The sequence below is a fragment of the Aricia agestis genome, chromosome 3 (genome assembly GCF_905147365.1).
Source record: "Aricia agestis chromosome 3, ilAriAges1.1, whole genome shotgun sequence".
NCBI classification, from domain to species: Eukaryota; Metazoa; Arthropoda; class Insecta; order Lepidoptera; family Lycaenidae; genus Aricia; species Aricia agestis.
This window is the reverse complement of record NC_056408.1, coordinates 11452505-11469790: the sequence shown is the minus strand read 5'-3', so window position 1 is coordinate 11469790 and position 17286 is coordinate 11452505. Positions and strand designations below refer to the sequence as shown.

General features: G+C 36.7%; 1 protein-coding gene across 1 annotated transcript in view; it reads right to left on the bottom strand.

The window, feature by feature from the left end:
- LOC121740484 (trypsin-1-like) overlaps positions 1-17286 on the bottom strand; it is a 34646-nt gene that overhangs the window by 15737 nt on the left and 1623 nt on the right. The window lies entirely within an intron of this gene.

Genomic DNA, 17286 nt, shown 5'->3' with positions numbered 1-17286 from the left:
GATTTAGGACATTTCGCATTAGATAAAACGGTAGAGCGTATTGAAAGTTTATATTGGTTTCCTAGAGTACGTCATACGGTTAAAAAATACATTAAAAATTGCATAAATTGTGCTTATTATAAAATGAAAGGTGGTCCTAAAGAAGGCGAGCTTTACTCTTTGCCTAAGCATGCTCAGCCTTTTCACACACTTCACCTCGATCATTTGGGTCCATTTGTAAAATCAAAGTCCGGAAATAAGTATCTTTTAGTCATGGTAGATTCTTTTACTAAATTTGTTTTTATATCCGCTGTAGAAACGACTAGCGCAGCTAATGTAATAATGGAATTAGATAAAATATACAAACATTTTGGAAATCCACGACGTATTATAAGCGATGCTGGTACGGCTTTTACATCCAAAGACTTTATTGATTATTGTACAAATAAGAATATTAGACTACATAAAGTTGCTACAGGAATGCCTCGTTCAAATGGGCAGGTTGAAAGATTTAATAAAACCATCCTAGATGCCATGCGAACTTTAGGAGCTAATAGTGATGACGATTGTTGGGATCAGTACGTTACAATATTGCAACAAGGTTTGAATACTACGATACACAAAACTATTAATGCAGTTCCAAGCGAAGTTTTCTTCGGGTATCGCTTGCGTACTGACGGTGACAACATTATAGGTCTAGAACTTGATAACGGGGATATAACGGATGTGACTGATTTGCGTAAGAAAGTGGATCGAAATTTAAAAAGCAATGCAATTAATCAGAAAAAGAATTTTGATAGTTCACGAATAAGGGCAAAGAAGTATGAAGTAGATGATTTAGTACTCATAAAAATTCAGAGCAAGAGTAATGAGGGTCAAAGTACAAAGTTAATGCCAGTATTTAAAGGTCCATTTAGAATTAAAAGCGTGCTAGGCAATGACCGATACGAGGTGACGGATTTGAGAGGTTCAGAGCGTAGTGACAAGAACTATACGGGCACGGCAGCTGCCGAGAATATGAAGCCCTGGATTAGAATCGATGATTGGGCTATGGAATAAACAGTATAGTAAGTACACCGTGTTGGCAAGTATGTATTAATTAAACGGCTCTTAAAAAAAAAATAATTAAAGTATTTAATAAGTGCTGTAAAACATTTTGATTTCATGATGCAGATTGCTGATTAATAATTATTTTGGTTAAAATAGTTTGTTTTGCGTATTTAGACTGATGTGTTATTGGAGTTGTTGTACTTAAGTGAAGCGGTTACGCTCTTTAAGTGTATGAAACTCTAAGTAGCATTGTGGTAGCTCTATCGATGTGATCAGATCAACTCGGTCTCTCAAGTGAAGCGTGTGCTCTTTGGGTGCGAGGGTCTGGTGATCGATATAGTGTGTTAAGGTTGTTACGCAAAACAAATATTTGCTATTTAAGGTATAAACTTTTGATGAAGCTTATTAGTATAGTTTTAACATTCTGTAATATGTTTCAGGATCATATTATCAGCATGAGGGGTGTCAGGGGCTGACACCGTGCAGAATGGCCGTGTTGGCAACACCTAGAAGTCGACATCCGGCGACCGCTGATTGGCGCGTTTTTGCTGTCTGGTGGGGCGCCATGTCGAGTGGGGGCGCCACTGGACTGAATAAAACGGACGTGCTTGGCGGTTTAAGGGCTTTTTTGCAAGATCACTGCAAGATTGACGTTAAAAGTTATAATAGTGTTCGCGTTTCCCTTGTGATTAATTAGTATCATATCGTTTAATTAGTCCTTAATTTAGGACGTTAATTATTAAAGTATTTATTGAAGATTTATGACATTTAATGATTTAAAATAAATACCTGTTAGACGGTGTTCACGTTTATTTAGTACCCGTTGTTAACACTTATTATAGTGCCGTCTTCAGACTTCGCCTAAACCTCAACTATTTCTGTACTCAATCTTCATGCTTTTGAAGTCGGTAACAGCTTACCTTAGCGTAAGTTCTATGTCAAGGATCTCAGAACTTTTCCGGGCTGGTAGCGACTTCAAAAACATGTAGATTGAGTACAGATATTATAGTTGAGGTTTAGGCGAAGTCTGAAGACGGCACTATAATAAGGAATAAGAATTATTTGATTCTTTTTAGATTATGTTTAAGAATATTACTTTTGTTTTTACCTTGGAAGTCGGTTTTAATTTTTTGTTAAAAAATAATAATATTTTATATTAAGCTACATACACTATAATATTTATGTGGGTCATTGTAAGGGATTTGACATAGCGAATCCTTAAATGTCATGTAACTAGCGCCACGACAGTAAAATATTATGCGTTAAGTCAAATCCCATATATTTCTTGTGATTTAAGAAAAAAACGAATCTTTGAAAATAATCCTTGTTATCGATACATAGTCAAGGGCAGAATCAATGAACTGATTTACAGACCTAGATCGTGACCCGCGGAATCGTGACCCACTTCGTCAAGGTCACTGCAAAGGTCATCAAAGTGATCTAGATACAGGCGACGAATAGGCACTAACTTGACCCGGTTCTGTTCATTTGTTTTGTCTTTAGTGAGGGTTTTTTCTTTAGGGTTGATGATTACTTTAGTTATTGCATTAATTGTATTTTCTATAAAATAAGTAAGCTGCATAACTTCTGTCTTTTAATATGTTTTTATGCATTAAATTATGTTTGTAAAAAAACATCTCTACTCTATCTATCCCTTTTGTATTTTCACAGATAAAAAAATTCCCATCTCACACGCGACATAATTGGTACCTAGTAAGTACTACCTACTAATTATAGCTATTGACATCTTGTTAGACAGATTGTTTTGCCGCAATGAGTGCAAATGCATACATACCATAAAGTTAATATACCTAGCGGAATAGAGCAACAATCTCGAGCTGTCAAACGAAACCGAAATTGGTTTCATCTGTGTGTAAAAATATGTGTGCGTATAGACTTACACAAGCATGATTGCACATGATTTCTATGAGATTATATTGTCAACGTAGGTACGGCAGGTGCCGACTGGACGTCAAATAAAGAGTGCTGCTGTCATGTATCACACGTCTCTTTTTACCACGCAGTGTTACTGATAGTGACATCTCTCTTGCTCAGGCCTTTGTTTCTCTATTCCGCTTCGTATATTAACTTTATAATACATACTAAGTGTACATAGACTTCTAGAATTAGTTTCGCCATAGTCACATGAAAAAATTGAATGAATTTGGACTTTCACGAAGAATTTGATACAGTTTAACTCTTGTTTTTGTTACCGATTGACAGTTTTCAAACAAAAGAAAGTGTCGCATGGTCCATGGGCTTGACGACGAAAGTGTAAAGGTGCACTCACCGGGAGCATTCGTAACGTTAAAGCTGTGAAGATTTTCAGATTTTTCAACATCCTATTTGAACTTGGATGTACTCGTAATGTACCCGAGTAGGTATACCGAAGTATATATATTTTATGAAAAGTAAGTAAGATAAGAAACAGGTGAATTCACAATTAAATATTGTTATCATCAATGCTTTCTACTCAATATTTTTTTTATGAAAGAAGGGGGCAAACGAGCAAACGGGTCACCTGATGGAAAGCAACTTCCGTCGCCCATGGACACTCGGAGCATCAGAAGAGCTGCAGGTGCGTTGCCGGCCTTTTAAGAGGGAATAGGGGAATAGGGTAATAGGGGAGGGTAGGGATGGGAAGGGAAGGGAATTGGGCCTCCGGTAAACTCATTCACTCGGCGTGAAACAGCGCAAGCGCTGTTTCACGCCGGTTTTCTGTGAGAGCGTGGTATTTCTCCGGTCGAGCCGGCCCATTCTTGCGGAAGCATGGCCCTCCCACGTATAAATTCATGAATTCAAATTTATCAAAATATTTCATTAATTTGATAAATTACTATCAGTTTTTGGAAGCCCGTAGGCGCGGCGCGGCGCGGCGTAGCCCGTATGATGCGGCATACAAAAGACATCAACGCGGTCTGTGACGTAGCAAGTACGTAGCGCTTTACAGAATAATTATTGTGAACACTGATAATATAATATTACTAGCTGTTGCCCGCGACTTCGTCCGCATCAACATAGTATAATAACAAAGATGGATAGTCCGCTAACAAATATGAAAAAAGTAAAATATAACCTCCTCCTTTTTGGAAGTCGGTTAAAAAATAGCCTAAGTTACACCTTACTACATCAGCTATCTACCCAAAAAAGACCTGGCAAAATAGCTCCAGCCGTTTCAGAGATTAGCCGGAACAAACAGACAGACAGAGACATACAGACAAAAATTGTAAAAAATGTTGTTTTGGTGTATGTAGCGTATATAGATTCATATGCATGTAGTAAAAAACGGTTCTTTCAATATTACAAACAGACACTCCAATTTTATTTATATGTATGGATGTATATATTTACTATCTATACCGATTTCAAAACTGTATACCTACTACTTGTTACTAATAGTAGTTAGTAACAAGTAGTATACAGTTTAAAAGTTTAATAGTAATTTAATACTATCCTTGCTAAAGAGTAATTAAATATTATCCTTGCTAAGAATATTGTAATTTACTAGATGAACCGTACATTTTTTCGGGATGAATAGTAGCGTATAGTCTTTTGTCCTTTTCCGTGACTCAAAATATCTCCGTACGAAATTTCAGCAAAATCGGTACAGCAGTTTGGGCGTGAAGAGGTAACAGACAGAGACACGTCTTTTGCATTTATAATATTAGTATGGAGGTGAATACTCTAATCCTTATGATTTCAAGTAGAAAATACTTCGAAAATTATCATGAATGGTACAAAATATATAGAGTAGACCAGCAGGCCCCCCGCTAGGCGCTACCATATGTGCAATGTGTGCAATACACATGGGTGCCACCCTTTAGGGGCGCCAAAACCAAGGGCTCAAAAAAAAAAGAAAAAAAAAATAATTATATACTTATTATGAATACATTTTCCAATATCAAAATCTACAACCTTACGGAACCCTTCGTGCGCGAGTTCAACTCGCACTTGGCCGATTTTTTACACACAGGCGCCATTAGTCCTTACGGGGGCCCTGTAGATCAGGTGTTCCCAAACTGTGCGCCGCAGGCGCACCACCGTGGAAAGGCAGGCAGGCAAATGATGGAGGATCGACTCACGCGCCGCCGTGAGTCGATCCTCCATCATTATCCATAACCACAAATATTATAAAATAAAATTATTATAATATTATGAATAATACAAAGCAGGTAGATGATTGTCATTTGTCAAAATATTTGTTTTATTAACTTGCTTAACCTAACTATAATCATTAAAGGTGTTTACTTATGTATCTTTTTGTAATACTCGTAGCTAGGTAGAGAAGGGCGCCGTGACAAAATATTGACTTGTAAGTGCGCCGCAGGCTGAAAAAGATTGGGAACCCCTGGAGTAGACTATAGAAAAGAAAACGGGCTTCTATTCTCGCTTAAAAAAGTATAATGCTCGTGGAATACTGATGCAGGTGAAGCCGCGGGCAGACACATAACTGAAAATACTTCACTGTGATTACGCGAAGTTAAAACTTGTATTTAATTAAATTAGGCCTATTAGTGAGATAACCGAAGTTTATTCATTCATTAAAGTAAACGCCAGCGATGGTCAACACATAACCACCGGAACAGGATGTTATGTAAATGCATTATGCATTGCATTTTAGTTTTAATTCAAGTGGCCCACAAAAATGTTCACCTACACTTATTTCCTGTCCTTTGGCTAGCTACAATAATCGGCCAAGTGTGAGTTGAACTCGCGCACGAAGGGTTCCGTACCGTAATTATAAAGCAAAAATAGGCCAAAATTGTGTTTTATATGAGAGCCCCTCTTAAATTTTTATTTTATTTTAAGAGGATACACCAGGGGCTAGAGAAATGAAAAAAAAGCACGTGTAATATCTATAGCTGTCTCCCTTACCTCAAGCCTATACCGCAGAACGCGATAGAGACAACTGCAGAAAATCCAGAAAATCAACGATTCGTTGTCCCCTGATTCCTTCTCCAAAACTTAACCGATTTAAGTACTTCTTTCATTAAAGATTAAAAAAAGGCTTGAGCTGTGTTCCTATGTTTTGCTTTTTTTTGTATAATCTAGCCAAATCTGTTTTCTGGACGTTTGAACACAGCGGAAAATCTGGCCATTTTTTTGGGTTTTTGAACGTTCATATCTTATTTAATAATTAAATTATGAAAAAAAAGAAAACATAGGGACATCGTATTAGTGGTCGTAGATATTCAGGAAAAAAATTATAACTCTACTAGCATTATCCAGGGAGGAAACAGGGGACAACGTTTGTATGGAAAAAAGGGCGGTGTGGACTCCTCTTAATATTATAATTAAATATTAAAGTACACGCATAATAAAGGACTTCGTGAAAAATTCAAGAGCCTACATATTGCTATTATTGATACCGAGCAAAAAAGGCCGAAAAAATCATGTATGTTATATTGGAGCCCCCCATAAGTATGAATTTTATTTTGTTTTTATTTGTTGTTATAGCGGCAGCAGAAACACACAATCTGTGAAAATTTCAGAAGTCTAGCTATAGCGGTTCTTGAGATACAGCCTGGAGACAGACAGACGGACAGACATTGAAGTCTCAGTAATAGGATCCTGTTTTTACTCTTTGGGTGCGGGACCCTAAAACTGTGCTAAAGTTTAAAAACTAATTTGATAAGTAGGTAAGTCGGCTTTAGGTATTTTTTGCCATTATTTAAGAGCATTTAATTAATGTAATCCAGCTTAGGTACTTAATGCCTCAACTTTTTGCATGCAAATCTTAACTTTTTAATTGGTCACGTGACTATAATCGTTAGTACCAACTACCAACCTATTTACTAAGAATTTATTTTACTGAAGGCAAAGTAGAGCACCAAAGGCTTGGCCTACCAACTGCAGCTGTTTTCTTTAAACGTTATAAATCACAATAAATAAGGCACAACTTAACACATAACTATAACAAAGTAATTGTAAAAGCTCTGTAACATTGTTACAGTTACACTGTTACAGGTTACCGGCGGCCATTATCTGAATAATTACAAAGCCTTACATTAATTAACGAGAAGATAGCAGAAGTAAGCCGCGCTTATTGGGAATAAATTAAATTGATACCCGAACAGATTGTTAATGGGTTGTACTTGGAAATTATATCTGGAGCTGATATTGTGCTGTTTATCATTTGCAGAGCCAGTTACAAACGGAACCGTGTTCCTTCTTTTGATGTGATTCTCCGTTTAGATACTTTTGAGTTTGGTTAGATTATATCACTTGAATAGTCATATTTTAATGAATGGAGGCCTAAACGACAATTTAACACTTGAATATTATTATACATTTTAAATGCACGAAAACCAGACTTAATCCTTGTTACACAAAGCTGTTTTCGTTTTATTTTTCCTGCATATTTTATACCCTATCTAGACCTAGAAGATATTATTGGATCATAGCGTAACAGGTATTATACTATAACCTAATTGTTTTTTAATCGATCAACTAATAATTAAGTGGAATTTATAAAACAGAGAAATTTTAATATTACTATGTTAATGAATTATAATAATTATCATATTATAATTACCACACTTCCTAATAAGGAAAGACATGAATATCATTAGTGAGTCATTATTCAGAAACTTAGAGCATTTCGCAATTCAACCAAAATTATTGTATGGTAATTTTGATCTCAATTCGGTGGTCAAATAGAGTTATTAAGTTAATATTATGTAACGTTGCATAACAGGCGAAAGTGGTGTGTGTCTGTTTCGTAATTTAGTATAAACCCATCATAAATACATCAATGGTATATAGTTAAAACTGAGTCGCAAATGTTTACAAAACTTCAGCTTACCTTTCACTTTTAGTGCACTTATCGCACGCGAGATCGGAATCACATCTTCCTGTTTAGTTCCTATGGCTTACTTAAGTTAAGACTTATGGTTTTTTTTATCTCGATAAAGATATATATATCTAATTAGGTAGGTAGCGGATATCTAAAATCCGCTTTGCTTTTTTGTCCTGTAGGGTTGCTAGGAGACACTTCGCCTGGTCCTTCCGTCCCATAATTATTGTAGCCTATAATAATTAATATAGAAGATATACCGACCAAGCGATGTGGTATCATGCGCTGGAGCTCATTTTATTGATATCAGCTGTTGTATAATATAATAATAATATTAATCATCCAGGTATGTATATGTCGCAGTCATCTGGTTTAATCTGCGATTCGATTGAATGACTAGCGCATTTATTGAATGCGCTAGTCATTTTTTAATTTAATTTTAATTTAATCAATTGAATGATTAAATTACAACTTGTCAAGACATTGACTGTGACGTTTAATGTGTATATATATATATATATATATATATATATATATATATATATATATATATATATATATATATATATATATATATATATTTAAATCGCTGAAGACTTGTTGCGTCTTTTCAAAGTCGAACCCTATGGCGTCTCCCATTTCCAATGACTTTTTAATTGTTATTCGTGCGAATATAGTTATATTGCTGTCATGTGATTTCTATTGTCGACGAGAAATTTTGTTTACGTACGAAAATTAGATATTCAATTTGAAATAATTCTCGCTGGTTTTTTGCTTCCGTTCTCGATGGAAATCATGTGACACATTGTATATTTTTGTATTCGTTCCATGCATTTTATCGTTTTTCCTACATCCATTTAAATGTATGGATATATTGATACCGTATATTGTACTATATTAATTCCATGCATTCTACTAATTAAATGACTCCTTACTATATTTGAGATTATATCGGTACCGTATATTATTTTTGTATGTACGCCATAAACTATTGAGTTTGTTGCTTCCTCCTAACCTTATATGTTATATCGATACATACATAGGTACCTATATAATAGATCCCAATAAATTCATTGCGTGATGTGGTCTCTGTCTACCCCAATGAGGGACAGGAGTGACGATATGTATGTATGAATAGAGAATCATCCCTCTTTATGAAGTCGATTAAAATGAAATACTTATTTCTATAACTTGGAGTACATAACAGACATTAAAAACAAGTTATCCCTATATTACATAGATTAATTAAATTTTAAATTATAATTAGGTAAGTCCGCTAGGCTAACTAAAAAATATTAAGGATAATTATGATAGATATGATGTGGGAGCATTTTATTTATGTGAGCGTGTTTCTTCTGAACTTAAGTATGAACACAAAATAAAACAATTGTTTCGGTAGTAGGTATTTTTAAGTTTTATTGTTTAAAATCAAGTAGGTACAATAATAAACTCATAGTCATAATAATCAAAGTGTCGGACAAATCAAATACACCGAAATAGGAACATAAAAGTAATTTAAGAAATTAACAACTTTAAGAACGACCAGTTGAGAGGCTAATTTACTGTGACATTGACTATAATTAACTTGTGTATGTAAGCAATACTAGTTTTCAATCGTGGCTCTGCCCACGTGACAAGTTGATAAAATTTAACAAATTGAAATTCGTTATTAGCCGTTTAGGCGTTAAAAAAATAAAACAAAAATGCTTAGAAAAATATTAACCTGAAGAATCACATATCAGACATACCTATCAGTACAAAGTCTCAAAAAAAGGCCCTTTAGGCGTCGAAAAGAAAAATAAAAACGTTTAAAAAATTATTAACGTACCTATAAAAAATAAGATAAAACAGTCCAAAATCTCAAAAAATTACACAACTACACAAAAATTACACAACAATATATATACTTTGTTTGTAAATTTAAATTATGGTTATTATCTATAATAGTACCTATTATTTCTGTTTATTTGTTTTGTACAAAAAGAGGACGGTATTTGATTATAATACAAGTTCACAATAATAATAAATTTTTTCGTAAGTTAACGCGCGCGCGTAAGCAAACACGACGCGACGTTGCGTTCTGTGCTGTGATAGTCATAGTCAATCATGGTTGTCGTGATTGATGTAGATCGTTTCGATTTTTTTTTGTATTGTTTATTGTATCTTCTTCTTCCTAGTCGTATCCTCATGGCTGAGGGACGTGACCACCAAAATTTGCTTTTTGGGATAGGGCTCCCCACTTGTCTCTATTTTTGGCCTGATGAAATGCCTCCTGGAACATGCAGTCAGCAGCCTTGACAATCGCGTCTGTCCATCGTGTAGCCACTCTGCCTCTGCCTCTTTTCCCCTCTAATTGCCCAGCTAGTATGAGACTCTCAAGATTATTAGGCTCCCGGCGGGCTATGTGGCCAAAAAAGGCAAGTGATCGTTGTAGACAAAGCGTGGACAGGCGGGTGGTAATTTTGAGTTGCTGAAGTATAGACGTGTTGGTCCGGTGTGCGGTCCAAGGGATGCCGAGCATTTTACGCCAGCACCACATTTCAAAAGCGTCAATCTTAGCTCGAGTACGTGCTTTTAGTGTCCATGTCTCGGAGGCATATAAAAATATTGAAAAGATTAGGGAACGCATTAGTGTTATTTTTGTGCTACGATAGATGTTCTTATTCTTCCATATCTTTTCTAAGCGCCCAACCGCAGATTTAGCCATCTGAGCCCGTCGGACAATCTCCCTCTCGCAGTTACCATTGTTGCTAATCAACGATCCCAGGTAGACAAACTCCTCTACGGGTTGGAGATCTTGTAGTAAGGATGTCTTTTGTATTTGGTTCAGCTTATCGACGTACATCAGTTTGGTTTTATTGCGATTGATTTGGAGGCCAAAGTCTCGACTAATCTTTTCGAGCCGCGCTAGAAGTTCAGCAAGTTTCACTTCGCAAGTACTTATAAGCGTGGTGTCGTCAGCGAACCTTAGGTTGTTGAGAAGGTATCCGTTAATTTTAATACCATCCTCCCAATCTTCCAACACTCGACGCATTATATATTCGCCTACGAGGTTGAACAGCTGTGGAGAGAGGATGCAACCCTGTCTGACACCACGCTCTGTAGCAAACGGCTCTGACAGATCATTGTCTAATCGCACCCTTGATCGACCTTCCAGATAGAGGTTTTGTACCAAAAATATGAGATGATCGGGGACGCCCAACTCTCTCATCACCTCCAGCATTTTGGACCAGACGATGCAGTCAAAGGCCTTAGCGTAATTCACAAAACAGAGTACTATTGGGACATTGAATTCTCTGCTCTTTTCTATCAGCTGACGGATGTTTAGGATTTGTTCTCGGGTACCCCTGCCCTTTACGAATCCCGCCTGCTCTTTGGATATCTGTCTAGTTATATAGTGTGCCAATCTGTTGTTTATAACATGGAGAAGAATCTTACTGGCGTGTGAAATTAGTGAGATGGTCCGATAATTTCCACACTTTTTAGTCGACCCTTTCTTATGTAGTGGTATCACGAGAGATTCTGTCCAATCGTCTGGCCACTGTCCTGTTCTCCATACTTTAAGACATATTGAATGCATTACTCTGATTCCACACTTACCCAAGCTCTTAAGCACTTGTGCCTGTATACCATCTCCACCGCAAGCTTTTGTTTTTAGCTTATTTATAGCTGCTTCTACTTCATGGAGAACGATGTCGGGTTCTTTATCTGTAAAATCTAATCTAGTGTCAGGTTCATCAGCGTCATATTTGTACAGGTCTTGGCAGTAGTTCCTCCATCTTGTCATCACTTGGTTCTTGTCTAAAATCAGGTTACCCTTTTCATCTTCTATGTTCCAAGATTTTGATTTTCGTTCCCGTGTGAGAATTTTTACCTTTTGGAACATGTCTCTTGGATGTAGGGTATCAGAGTGTGTTTGTATATCTCTACATATAGAATTGATATATGCATTCTTGTCATGTCTACAGAGACGCTGCACTAGTGAGTCAAGTTCAGAGTATCGCTGTTGTTCTTCCTTTGAACGAATTCCTCCAGTCTTTAGAGCCTTTCTTTGTGCGATTGCCTCCCAAGTGGTCATCCACTCAGATCTAGGGTGTTTTACTTTCCGTCCATTTGTGATTGTTCTAGTTGTCTCTTCTAATGCGGCCTTAAGCTGATTCCATGATGTATTGGCTGAGTCAAATGGGCAATACGTTTCACTGTCCAGTCGAGTTTGTAGTGTGTCCTCAAAAGCTTTCGCTTCTTGTGTTAGAAGAATATTTTTGGATGGTGGAGGCTTTGAAACTACTTTGAGGCGGACTCTGTATTGAGCTATTAACAGCTGATGGTCGCTGCCACAATCTGCACCCGGAAAAGTCTTTGAGAGAGTTATGCACGACTTCCATCTGCTGCTGATTAATATGAAGTCAATCTGATTTTTATGACCTGTTGGCGATCGCCATGTCCATAAGCGTCTTGGATGTTGTTTATATGCCGTGTTAGTTACGAATAGTCCTTTTTCAATGCGAAACTCTAACAACATCTCACCTCGACTGTTGCGGGCTCCTAAGCCGTATTCCCCAATAACATTCCTTAGGTGTTGATCATTATCAGTGTGCCCTATCTTAGCATTAAAGTCTCCCAGGATGATAGTACATTCCTTCTTTGGTAACGCTTTGCAGGTTAATTCTAGCTCGTGGTAAAATTCCTCCATCTCTTCTTCGGTGGCTGCAGTGGTCGGCGCATAGACCTGTACAAAGTTAATTGGGTGTGGATGGGCTGAAATTTTTAAGGATATAATTCTATTGTTGATGGTATTATACCCCAATACCTTGTCTCGTAGCCAGCTAGCAACTATGAAGCCCACACCACTAAAACTATTGACTTGCCTGTCAGAGTAGATTACCATATTTCCTTCAGGTGTGATGTGGTATCCGTTATCTTTGACATGGGTCTCACTCAATCCTAGTATAGCCAGATTATAGCGCTCCATCTCCGCTTCAACAACTTCGATTTTTCCTGGCCTTAAAAGTCCACGGACATTCCAGGTTCCTATTGTTATTGCCCTTCCCTTGGGTGTTAGTTTGCTAGAGTAAGATGTTATGTTTCCAACTGCAGCCGGTAGCCAATTTCTCACCAGTCGGCCCGGAACCAAGCTGGCGCCGAGCGTTAGTCGGGTCGCATGACATCATATTATCTCTGGTGGCGTTCTTAATCATGGTGGTTTTCTTGGGATTATAGTCGCGGTAGTTTCCCGTTGCTTTCCGCGCTAGACTTTTTGAGGGTATTTAGTCCTCAAGGCCACTACTGCCTAGGAGTCAGGTTATCATATCCGCCGCCTGAGACTCGGCGTTGTTACTCGTTTAGCACCACCCGGGGGACACGTGTAGGGTAGTAAAAGGTAATTCCTACGGACGCGAGTAACCACCGCCCCCGTTTATTGTATCAAGTTTGATTAATTTTAAACATTGATTTGATTTGTAATCTAATTTTAATTGCCTGAAATGTAAAATCAGCGATATGCGATCAGTAGTTGGGAAAGGGTCCGGTGGCTTTAACACAGGTTATACTGTAACCTAGCTAAGCTGCCGGTTGCGATCTTAACATTCTAATATAAAAAACCATTGAAAATAAAATAATTTGCATGTTGTAATTGTCTAGATTAAGGTTTTTATGTTATCGAGCTGAATAAAAGTACATTATTATTATTATAAGTATGCCATCACAGTTACTATAAATCTTGTCAAGGGTGTCGATTTATGAATGAACAAAGTCAAGATTTAAAAAAAATCTCAGAACACTGTACAGTGTACAGCCTAGCCCATGACCCGGTAACCACTTGACGTTGAGTTTTGATGCACTTTGGGCTATTTTCTCATTACCGTGGCTTTCTAATAGCGAAAGAATTATTTAAATTGGTTCAGTAGTCTCGTAACTCGTAAGTTAAATAGTAATAAGCAAACGATTAAATATTTCGTCTCTACAATATTAGTAAGTATAGATATTTAAAAATACATTAGTCCCAACCCAATTCGCAGTCTAAACTCACTCACTGATGGGCTTTTGTTTAAAATATACAAAAGGTAAGTACTTATCAAAGAAAATCATATACGTAGGTATGTAGGTAGGGACATAGTAGTTAATACAATCGATCCAAAATACTTTTAGACAGGTAAGTATATAAACAGTTCAACAACAAACAGGACACTGGACGTCAGGATAATGATCGTAAATTGCATATTTATTTGTAAATAAATATGCTGCACCAGAAAAATGAAGATTTATAAAGCGATTTTATGTTCTTTCGTTTCATAGGTAGAACAAAATTATTTGTAATAATATTGATATTATTCTTGGTCGTTGCACCACAATTAAAACATTTTTTTTGTATTACAAAATGGGTCGACGGCCAAGGCCATTTTATTTTGTCTTTAAAATAGTTTTTAAAATCACTTCTTTTAAAAAAAACGATCTACATCAATCACGACAACCATTGACACGACAATCTAACACTGAAAGAATTTTTCAAATCGGACCAGTAGTTCCTGAGATAAGCGCGTTCAAATAAGCCCTTTCAAATAATTTCCCTCCGTTTTTTCCACATTTTCCTCTATTTCTTCGCTTCTATTATTCTTAGCGTGATAAAATATTGCTTATAGCCTTCCTCGATAAATGGGCTATCTAACACTGAAAGAATTTTTCAAATCGGACTAGTAGTTCCTGAGATTAACGCGTTCAAACAAACAAACAACCTCTCCTGCTTTATAATATTGAAGTGTAGATAACATTTTTACTACTTTTCTTACTATTCTTCTACTATTTTTCGAAAATGTGTCAAATAACTACCTAATTGTAATATCGACATTGCATCGATTCGATATATTTGTTCCTGTTTTCCTGAAATACAGTTACAGATTTAATCATTATTCTGAATGATCGTCATTATGTTTTTAGGGCTATTCAGGAAAAAGACGTTCAGGAAAATGAGGAATTCACTAAATTCGTTTATAATTAAGTATTGATATAAAGAAAATTATTAAGAACTTAGAAATGTTAAGAACTTAGAAATGTTGCGGGCCTTTATAACTTGGTATAAAAAAAGTAGTGAAAAACAGACAAATGTTGGCACAGTCGAGAAATGTAAATGACGTCTTATTTGGAAATTTTTGTAGAACGTATTTCAAAGAGAGAGAGAGAGCATAAAACGAAGACCTCTATCCACACCAAAGCACTGCGATCAAATAAAGTGAGCCAGCAGATTTTATCGCAAAATAGGTTTCAACCCGTCACGTTGAGTATATCGGCAAGGCATTCAAAACAAACAATGCGCAGGACAATGACGCGAATTTTATAAACATTTTAAAAATATAATTTTTAGTTATTTAATGTAAGTTGATGTGTTATTTGTTGGTATCGGATTCTTCTCTTCTTTATCTTCAAATTAACATTAAATTTTTAATCCTTTCTAGCTATTTTTTTTTATAAATAATAAATTGTAAGCGGCAGTATCGAAACGACACGCAAAAATTTCATAATTTGGTACTTTTTTTTTATAATAACTTTTGAAATATTCACTCTACTTTCAAATAGTTTTAGCAGCATTTTTGTAAGTTAATTAGACATTGAAATGTGTAATATTACATCAAATTCACGAAGGCGTTGTGAACCCAACTTTGAAGACATGAATTTAGTCTCTCTCAAATATTCGCCCCACTACACAATATTTATACCACAAGCGTCATTACGTCCGCGCTGGCCGGCAAAAAATATAAACAAAAACATGCCCTTGCATGTCGCGTGCGAACTCCGCCCCCTCGCCTCTGTCACCCCCGCGTCTCCTCTGGGACGATGTCGTTTTGTGGGACGTAATTAAATCACACATTAGAATTGATAAAAACTTTATTATATACAGGAATCCACATTATCGGCGTGTTATACGTAAACAAAGTATCGAATATACGCCACCGATATACGGCGCACAGTAGCGACCTCCAAAATTCGCGCGCCAAATAGCGGAACTAAGAAATACGCCGAAAAGCACTCCGGTGACAAAACAACGTCCATGCCAATATTTCACCCAGCCATTGTACTAACCTTAACACTACTTCTGGCTGAATTTGAGAGATTGTCAATCTTGCGTCCGTATACAGGATGCAACAAGTCAGTCGGACGCAATATCATCGGTAAAAACCGCCATGTAGGACGCAATATCAACTCCGGGGTGGAAATATATATATATATATATATATATATATATATATAATTGGAATCTCGGAATCGGCTTCAACGATTTTCATGAAATTTAGTATATGGGGGGTTTCGGGGGCGATAAATCGATCTAGCTAGGAATCATTTTCAGAAAATGTCTTTTTATTCGTGTTTTATCGATAATCCATAAACTGAAAAATATGACTCTTCCTGACATCTATTGGCGAATAATAATACTATTTTGTTAGCAACTAATTGTTTCAACGACCAGCAGATGGCGTTATTAAGTAACACGAAGTCAATGAGTGTTTGCTATACCGCGCAAAGCTCGGTCATCCAGGTACTTACAAATTAAAAGCATAAATAAACATTTAAGTAATCGAAAAAAAAATATCGACACAGTGCTATCAGCTGTAAGAGCTGTTTGACGCCATATTTGTTTCAGTGACTACTAGCGCCGTAGTGGGAAAAAATTTAAATATCTGACTGATTTCATGTCCGCTATCTTCAAAGGGCTATGTTACAAATCACTAACTAGTTGGACGTTGAGTGACGATCGTTAAATCGACGTTCGGCCGAGTCATTTAATTGAATGGTGTCATTCAATAATGTGCTAGTCATTCAAACGAATCGCAGATTGAACCAGATGACTGCGACATATACAAGAGCTTAAATAGAGGTAGTCGTACTTAGGAAACTTCGAAAGCACGATGCAGGAATATTGTAGCATTAGTTTGTTTGCTACTAGTAGGCTATGGCCCTTGAGCTCAAGGGACGTAGCGTACCTGTAGACGTAAGCGGGGGTGATTCTGACTGCTAATTTGCTAAAATTAGATACTGTGGTATTCCACGAGGATCTCTAGGCAAAAGCTTTCTCATATTTGTAAACCTCGATATCATGTAGATGCAACGCAGTAGTCACTAATTTTGACATCGCTCATCGAGCTTCACTCTTTGCACTGTCGTAGGTCAGGTAGACCTTCAGAACTGGAGACCTCCTAAAGTAACCGAGATCGAAACTATAGTTGCTAGTTGTTCTTATACCTCTACAGGGGTTATAAACAGGTAAAATTTCAGCTTTTATAATATGACGAAAGTCAGGCTATCAATGGCTTTTGGGCTATTTGATACATATTGAGGACGATTGCCAAAGGAAGATAGTGAACTATAACGTTGTTCATACAACTTTTTAAAAATAAAATTATAGAAGTACTTTCGTGGTATATTATTTCCTTCATCGTCTACGAGCGCGTCTGACATCTACACATTATGTA